At 67.6% G+C, this 8,076-nt stretch overlaps 1 protein-coding gene across 1 annotated transcript in view; it reads right to left on the bottom strand.

The window, feature by feature from the left end:
- Window positions 1-8,076, bottom strand: part of LOC103899049 (probable low-specificity L-threonine aldolase 2) — a 26,182-nt gene that overhangs the window by 16,043 nt on the left and 2,063 nt on the right. The gene's annotated exons all lie outside the window — the stretch shown is intronic.

The following is an 8,076-nucleotide window of genomic DNA, read 5'->3' as shown; positions in this document are numbered from 1 at the left end:
GGAGGCGGCGGCTGCAGCAGGGACGCTGGAGAGAGCGGGGCCACGCTGTGTGCACGGCTGGAGCAGACGCCGGGTCCTGGCAGGCTGGGCTGGGCATGGGGCAGGGGCAGCCCCCGCTCCGGCAGCCCCCTTTACTGCAAAGCTGCCGGGAGAGCGGTGAGGCTGTGTCAGGCGGCTAGCCTGGGGAAGAGCCGCCAGTCTCAAAGGTGACGTTTCAGTTCCTGCTGTGAGTGTGCTTCCCCCGTTATCAAGAAACCCCTCTGCTCTCGCTCTGAAAGAGTTTCTGCAGCTTGTGGAAACCGAGAGAAACCCCAACCCCGGCATGGCCCTGCTGACCATCTGGGCTCCTGTAGGGTCACCACTGGCTGCCGGGAAAGCCCTGGCCCCCAGCCCCCTCTCCGCCTCTCCTCCAGCTGTAGCCTGGCCCTGAGGCTGCAGCAGCCCATGCCGGGGCACCCCCCAGGCCCTTGGTGTGTCCCCCCAGGTCAGCAGTGTCCCCCTGCAGTGACCCCACAGCAGGATGGCACTGGGATGGCGGCAGGGGCAGCGACTGTGTGTCTGCCGGGAGCTGCCTCTCCACCCGAGGGCACACACCTCCCCCCCGCCGGTGTCCCCCGCTCCGGTCCCGACAGTCTAATGGGGGTGGGATGTGCCTGGTCAGGGCAGAGGGAAGATGCTGCTGCTGAGACGGTGCGCCCGCTGCGGCTGGGACCTGCCACTTCCCCTCTGTCGGCACCTGCTTGTGGGTACGAGCGCAGCTGGGGGCTCTGAACCGCAGCCAACCGCCGCGGCGACAGCCCGCCAGCAGCCACGGCCACGTGGTGCTGAGCACAGGCAGCACCGGCAAGCCCACAGCCCTGTGGGGGACCCACTTATGGCTGGGGCAGCCGTGCGGGGCACCAAGGTGTGCAGCTCTGTGGGTGGGGGCACCCTCACCACGCTGGGAACCCAGGCTCGTCCTGGTCCCTTTGCTGGCTCTGGCAGCTCCCAGGGCCCCGCTCCTCACCGTGGGCAGGGACCCTCCCCGCCGGGCTACCTGTGCCTGCGCCCCTTGGCAGCTGCTGCGGCTGCGAGTCCGGGGCTGGGAACAGGAACCCCGGCGGGAGGTTGTGCAAGAAGGAGGGACCTGCAAGGCCGGGAGGGCACGGCGGCCCTTGGCCATGTCGAAATTCCACACTCTTACAGAAAAGCCCCCGGGCAGAATTCCTGACAGGGGTGATTCATCCCCCGCTGGAAGTGATGACTTTGCCTCTCCAGTAAATTCTCTTCAGCCCAGTAGACGAAAGGGGCAGCGAGTGCCACTGCGCCCTCGCCGCCACCAGCGCCCGCTGTGGGGTGGGAGGGCTGCCCTGAGCCCTGTGGGCAGCGCCAGGGGTGCCGGGTGAGCCGAGGAGGGCTGGGGGCAGCGGGGGCTGAGAGCTGCTGGGCAGCAGAGTGGTGGGTGCCAAGCGCAGAATTGACTCCTCGGCTCCCGTCCCCGCGGGAGCCTCCCCTGCCCTGGCTGCCGTCTGAACCCGGCACTGGCCAGCGCCTCGTCCAGGTGCTTTGGGGGGACCGTCCCCCGCTGGCGAGGGCACGTGGGAAGGCCCTTTCCAGGAAGCGTGTGCGAGGGCAGCCAGGCTGCAGAGTTCCCGACAGCAGCTCTGGTTTTAATAACAGCAAATCAATGGATGCCCGATTCTGGCCAGAGCAAACTCCTGCGCTTCCTTCCCCGGTCTCCCCAGCCGGTGGCTTCCCTGCAGGGCAGAAACGACCAGGATGGAAGCCCCAACCCTGGCAACTGCATGTGCGTTTCCAAGCACCAACGGCCCACGCCTGCCTGCCCTGCCTGCTTCACCCTGCCCCGGTGCGCTGCCTGCACCCCAGCCCTGCATGGCTCAGCTGCACCGTGCAGGGAGGGGATGGGAGGGGAGCTCGGGGGTCCCCAGGCTGTGCCCATGCCCCACACCCATCGCAGGTGCTGCTGGCGGGACTGCTCCCTGGCTAGGCATTCCCAGCTGCTCCGGGCTGCTCGCCTCCCCCAGCCCCGCGCTGTGATTCACCCCCCCTTCCCCGCGGGGTTTGCACAAACCTCCCTGCTCTCTTTGTGCTTGTTTTGAGAACAGATTAGTCATGGCTCTTAGCTGGCTTCCAGCAAACTGCACAACAGCACCATGGAAAAACGAGAACAGCGAAGTGATGACTCAGCAGGGCTCACACTCCCGTCCCTTGGGTGCCAACTGTCCCCTGCTCCCGCACGGCCCCAGGCACCGGCACAGACCACCCGGTGGATGCGGCAGCCAGACCAGGGCGGGCAGGCGATGCAGGGAAGGAGAGCCCGGGGGCAGCGCCTGCCTGGAAGCAGCAATGGGCGAGCAGGGGCTGGGGAGACGTTGGCTGGGACGGATGCCGGGTGCCCGGGGTCCCCGTGGGTGACAGGACCTCAAATGTAGCCTCTGCCCCGTCCCTGAGCCCCCTCCTGTGCCTGGTGAGTGGGGGGGTCCCCTCCGCCCTGCCGACACCTCGCTGCCCCAAGCCCTCCCCTCTGCTCGTTGGCCGGAGCATCCTGCTGCCAGCAGCTCCAGCTCAGCACCCACCAAGGCTGCATGGGTGCAGGGGCTGCCGTGGTGCAAGAAGCTGCTGGGCTGGCAGCTTGACTCCCCAGAGCCACAGGGCTGGGGATCCCCAGTCCTGCTGGGCTTGGCAGGCACTCCTGGGCACCAGAGCCCTCCTGGCTGGCACCAGGGCTGTGCCGGTGACAGGAACTCCTGGGGTGGGCCCTTACCGTACCTCACACCTTTCACCTCGCTCTGCAGCCCTTTATTGCCCTGCCTTGGCTGGCTGCCCGGCGGCACGGCATGCTGCCAAGTCTCTGTGCCAGGTGGCTTATCGTGATCCCATGGCACTGGACACCAACTGGTGTCAGCTGCCAAGGATGAACAATGTAATTGCTGGAATTACAGTAAAGTGCTCCCGTTCCCACTCGTTAAATGCTGAGACGGGGCCCTTGGGTCCTTCTAGGGAACATCTGCTCCAGCTGTGTCCTCTGCCAGCCGCACATCCCGTCCTCGCCCAGCGTGGCGCCGCCTCTGCCCATTGCCCCCAGCCCGGCCGGTGCAGGCTGGAGCTGCTTTCTGCCAACGGGCCCCCGGAGCCGTGGGACAGGCACAGCCCACCAGGCTTGGGGGGACCTTTGGGCCCCCCGGCATCGTGCACTGGTGGGGAGGGGGCAGGCAGGCAGGGCCAGACTGGGAACAGCAGTGCCAGCCCCATGGATGTAGGGTCCCATGTCTGGGAGCCCCATCCCCAGCTGCGTGTGCAGCATCGCTGCTGCCTGCTCCTGTTCTGGGGCCAAGGCCAGGGCTGATGCGAGGCCAAGGGATGCTCCAGGGCTGGGGTTTGGCACCTGCCCATGGCTGCTGTGCCAGGGTCATCCGAGGACTCTGCACTGTGCTGGGCAAGCACACCCAAGGCAGCTGGCAGCCTGCTGCCTGGAGCACCCACGGGGTCCTCCCGTGATGTGCCATTGGCGTGCCCGTGCTCAGCAGTGACCACAGCCGGCGGCAGGCGCCTCGCCGCTCCCTGTGGCGATTTGCAGATGCAAATGCAGCGTGGGCCCAGGACAGGGTCGCTGGCTGGGCTGATCCCAGGGAGGGTGCAGGATTGGGTCTGCCTGTGTGCTGGCACCCTCAGCCTGCCCCGGGCACAGCCCTCCCGGGGATGGCACAGGCGGCACTTGGCAGTGGGACCCTCTGGCTTGGGTGCGGTGCAGGGTGCAGGGGCAGGGCTGAGGACACGGCCCACCGCTGTATGCCTGCCCGGCAGCCCTGGCACCGCTGGCACTGGGCTGCTGCTCCCTCCGCCTTGGCTGTGTCCCCAGCCGCGGGATGGGGCGGGGGGGCCTGCGGCTGCCATTGCCACAGCAACGCGGCTTTGTTTGAAACCTTGCTCTGAAATGTCAAGACTTTCTTTGGGCTCCAGCTGTCACTGAGGACACGGCCCACCGCTGTATGCCTGCCCGGCAGCCCTGGCACCGCTGGCACTGGGCTGCTGCTCCCTCCGCCTTGGCTGTGTCCCCAGCCGCGGGATGGGGCGGGGGGGCCTGCGGCTGCCATTGCCACAGCAACGCGGCTTTGTTTGAAACCTTGCTCTGAAATGTCAAGACTTTCTTTGGGCTCCAGCTGTCACTGCCGGGATGAAAACTTCCTCCTGGGCTGTGGAAATGCGCCGGGGGGGGGGTTCCACTCTGAACATCCGCCTCCGCGTGGGCAGTGAAAGCTCTGCCCTGCGCCGTGGCTGGTGGTCGTAGGGTGCAGGACAGAGCCCTGGGCAGGCTCGGGGGAGTGGGCAGGGGCAGGCAGGGGCTGCAGGGTGGTGGGAGAGGCTGCTCCCTCGGAGGGTTCCATGGGCAGGTGAAGGGTCTGTGTCTCTCAAAGCTTGGGGCGGTGCTGGCTAGTAGGGCAGCAGGACCCCCGGCCCGGCAGCGGGCGAGGGGAAGTGGTGAGCTGGTGGATGTGGCTGCTGGGCAGGAGGGCCGGGGTAGCGCAGCCCTGTGTGGAGCTGCTGATGGAAGGAGTGAGGAATCCACAGCTGCTGGCTCACTCTGAGCTGACTGCGGGTCTGGCTGGAGAAGCAGCAACAGAGAGGGGTTTCCATGGGGACGTACAGAGGCCTCTGGGCTTGTCTGCATCCCAAAATACACCCAGGCCTGGGCACGGGGGTCCTGCTGCCGCCCCACACTCCCCGCCTGCTTGCGGTCCTGCCCTGGCTGGGAAGAGCCAGGGGCCAAGCCAGGCACGCAATGAAGGGGCTCAGGGCAGCCCCTGTGGCATCCCCAGCTGCCAAGGCTCTGCCTCCTCTGCACCAGCAATGGGATGGGTTACTGCCGGCCAAGCCCCTGCCAGGGCCAGGGATCTCATGCCACACCACAGGGCCGTGCTGTGTGTGCCTGCCTGGGGCAGAGGGGCAAGACGAGGGGATGCTGTGGGACCAGGGGGCTCCCACATACCCCAGGGACATCAAGCTGCAGGGCTGCACAGCCCCGCTCCTCCTCCAGCGCAGGGAGCCATCACCTGTCCCGAGCCCGCAGCCGGGGCAGCCGGCACCAGCCCCAGGCTGTGCTGCAGAGCCTGAGCTCGTGCTTCCCAGCAGCATGCTGGAGAGCAGATGTCTCAGTCCGTTCCCAACCGTCCTCGTGGCCCTGGCCCACAGAGGAATTGCCATGTAAGGAGCAGGTGGTGCCATTTACAGTAAGTCCCCGGCTGCTGCACAGCCCTTTCCTGCATCCTACTGGGAAATGCGGTGGTGGATGTGGGAACGTCCTGGCGCTGTGGAGCTGAGGCAGGAGGAAGTGCGTGAGGGGTGTGCCGCGAGGTCGGGGTATTGGCGGCGGGGGTGTGGGGTGTGCCGCGAGGTCGGGCGGCGAGCTCCCCCCCCAGCTCGGGTGTTCCGAGTGGCGCGCGGGCTATGGGCGCTACGAGTCACGGGTGCCAGGACAGGAGAGGCTGGTGGGTGACCAGCCCCTTGGGTGATGGCCCAGCCAGCCCAGGGGGACACCCCTAAGGTGCCCCATGCGGTGCCACCTCCCTCCCGCCGCGGGCTGTGGGTCATGCCTGGCCTCACAGCTGGCCTGTCCCATGGAGTCTCTCAGATGGACTGACATGGGGCAGGTACCTGCACCACAGCCTGCCCTGTCTGAGCATCCCGCCTGGAGGGAGCCGGTGTGGCCCAGGTGGGACAAGAATGCTCCAAGCGGGAAGGTCCCCTCCTAGCATGGCCACTGCTCCCGCGAGGGGACGGGGCTGCTCTCTGTGCACCAGCGGCCGGTGGCAGGCTGCTGGTCCCGGTGCGGGGCTGGGGTGCCCTTGTGGGTCTGTCCTGCTCCCCAGGGATGGCCTCTGGCCTCTGGCTTTGCACAGCCAGGCTTCACCATGCAGCTGGGGTACCCACGGCAGAGCCACGGTGCCCGGCCAAGCCCCCCTGGCCGCCGTGCTGCCTGCCCCGCCGGGGGCTGTCTGCCTGCGGCAATTGCAGGCTGCAGTTATTTCCTGTTTTTGGGTCTGCAGATGCTGGCACGCACCAGAGCAGGTTTCCTGCACCCCCTGACCCCACAGGGTTCAGGTTCACCATCCCGGTGGACACTTCCTTCTCGTGCCAGTAACGAGCTGGCGGTATGGTGGGGAGCAACGGCTGCCCCACGCCCCTCTGGGGAGGCCAGGCTGGGGCAGGGCGGAGGGTTCCAGGAGCAGTGGGGCAGCTGCCTGTCTCTGCCCAACCACCCTCCTGCGCCCCAGCACCTTGCTGGGCTCTCATGTGGCTCTGTTCGCTCTCACCCCGCTCCGCATGGCCACTGTCATGGCGTGGAGGAGGCGGTGGCACTGGGGACAGGCTGTGCTTACAGCTGCCATGAGTTCTGCTGGTTTTCGGCCTGTGGCTCCCATGCTGTGTGGAGAGGTGCGTGAGCCAGAAGTCTCCCCGTCCGGGAGGCAGCTGGGAACAGGCTGGGCCCCACAGCCCCATGCTGCAGGCTGGCCTGGTGGGATGGCTGGTCGGTGCAGGGGGCTGCAGTCGTCTAAAAGTGTCCAGGGCAGGGCAGGGCCAGCACTGGTTTACCCAGCGTGCCGGATTTGGGTCATTCGTGCTCAGAGCAGGCAGAGCAGAGCTGCTGGCCAACCTGTCCCATCCCGTCCTGTCCTGTCCCTGCTGGTGCCAGCTCAGCCCCAGCACAGAGGAAAGCCCACGGGCGGCTTCAGCCTCCAGCTGTGTGCTGCCCGTCCAGTGCAGGGAGGACGGGGCCTGGGGCCGCTGCCTGGCAGGGTGCTGTGCCGGTGCTGGTGCCTGTGCCGGCAACGGTGCCTGTGCCGGTGCCTGGTCCGTCCTAGAGCTGGTACGGCACAGCAAGGAGACCAGGCGCCTGCTCGGCTGCTGGGTTGCCCAGCTTGGCTCGCCTGGCCACCTCCGTGCTTGCTGCTGGCTGCCCCAAGTCCCTCTCTGGGGGATCGCCGATCGCCTGAGTGCTCCTGGTCAGGCAGATGGGAGCCAGGGCCTCAGGGTGCACAGGGCTATGGCGTCCCCTGCTCGGCCTGGGCTCGGCAGGCAGCTTTGCTGCACCCGCCTGGTTCCTGGCCCCAGGAGACATGGGGTGGGGGGAGCTGCAGGACCGTGGTGTCCCAGCCCTGCTTATGACCCTCTGCGCTCATGCCCCATTTCCCGTCCGGCACCCGGCACTGCCACGCAGCGACAGGGTCTAATCACCGCCGAGAACGCCTTCCCTGTCCAGGAAGCCTCTGCAGGGGTGAGCTCAGCTGGCCCCGGCTGCGGGGCAGAGGGGAACTGGCTGCCTGTGACACGCTTGATCAGCCGCTTACGAAACGTGGGGCCAAGTCCGCTCGGCTTTTCTGGGGAAGGCGAGAGGTTTGTGAAACCTTTGGCAGGGATTTGCCCGCCGGCCGCTGCGTCACCGCTGCCGTGAGGTTGGGTTTATTCCAAGAAACCCACGGGGCTGTCAGAGCTTCCCGGACTCTCGACTCAGCAGCAGGTTGCAGCACCGCCGCGGCCTGAGCAGGAGGGAAGAGGCCCCCCGAACGGCAGTGTGGGCGCCCGGGGCCCTTATGGGAAGTGGCGAAGCCAGGGCCGTTCTCGCAGGGACAGGAGGGCTGGGATCCGGCTGGGGGTGTTGGGCAGGGCCGCTGCAGGCAGCCTGGCCACCCTCCCTAGAGGGCAGCTTCCCCGCACTGCCCCACTGTGGGGTGCTGTGAACCCCCTCACTCTGCTGGGGAGGGGGGGCTGGGGGTGCTCAGCCCCCCCAGGGCCCCGGTTCCCCATCCCCTGCTGTGCTTTATTCTGCCCGAGAGCTGCGATGCTCCAGGTCCCCCCCCAGGTGCTGCGAGAGGGGCGATGCTCCCCTCCAGCTGGGGGCTGCTCTGCCCTGCGGCACTGCTCCCACACTATTCCCTGGCGTGGGGCCGGGAGTCACCAGTGCTGCCGGGAGCCCTGACGTCGGGGATGTGCCTCGGCAGGGCCTGGCGGGCGGCCACCCGCGCGCATGGACATTCCTCGCATAGCTCCGGCGGGTGCCCGGGCAGGCCGGGCAGCGCC

The sequence above is a fragment of the Aptenodytes forsteri genome, unplaced genomic scaffold (genome assembly GCF_000699145.1).
Source record: "Aptenodytes forsteri isolate BGI_AS27 unplaced genomic scaffold, ASM69914v1 Scaffold243, whole genome shotgun sequence".
In the NCBI taxonomy this organism is placed as follows: Eukaryota; Metazoa; Chordata; class Aves; order Sphenisciformes; family Spheniscidae; genus Aptenodytes; species Aptenodytes forsteri.
The sequence above is the reverse complement of the archived record's forward strand: the minus strand, read 5'-3'. Positions and strand labels throughout refer to the sequence as shown.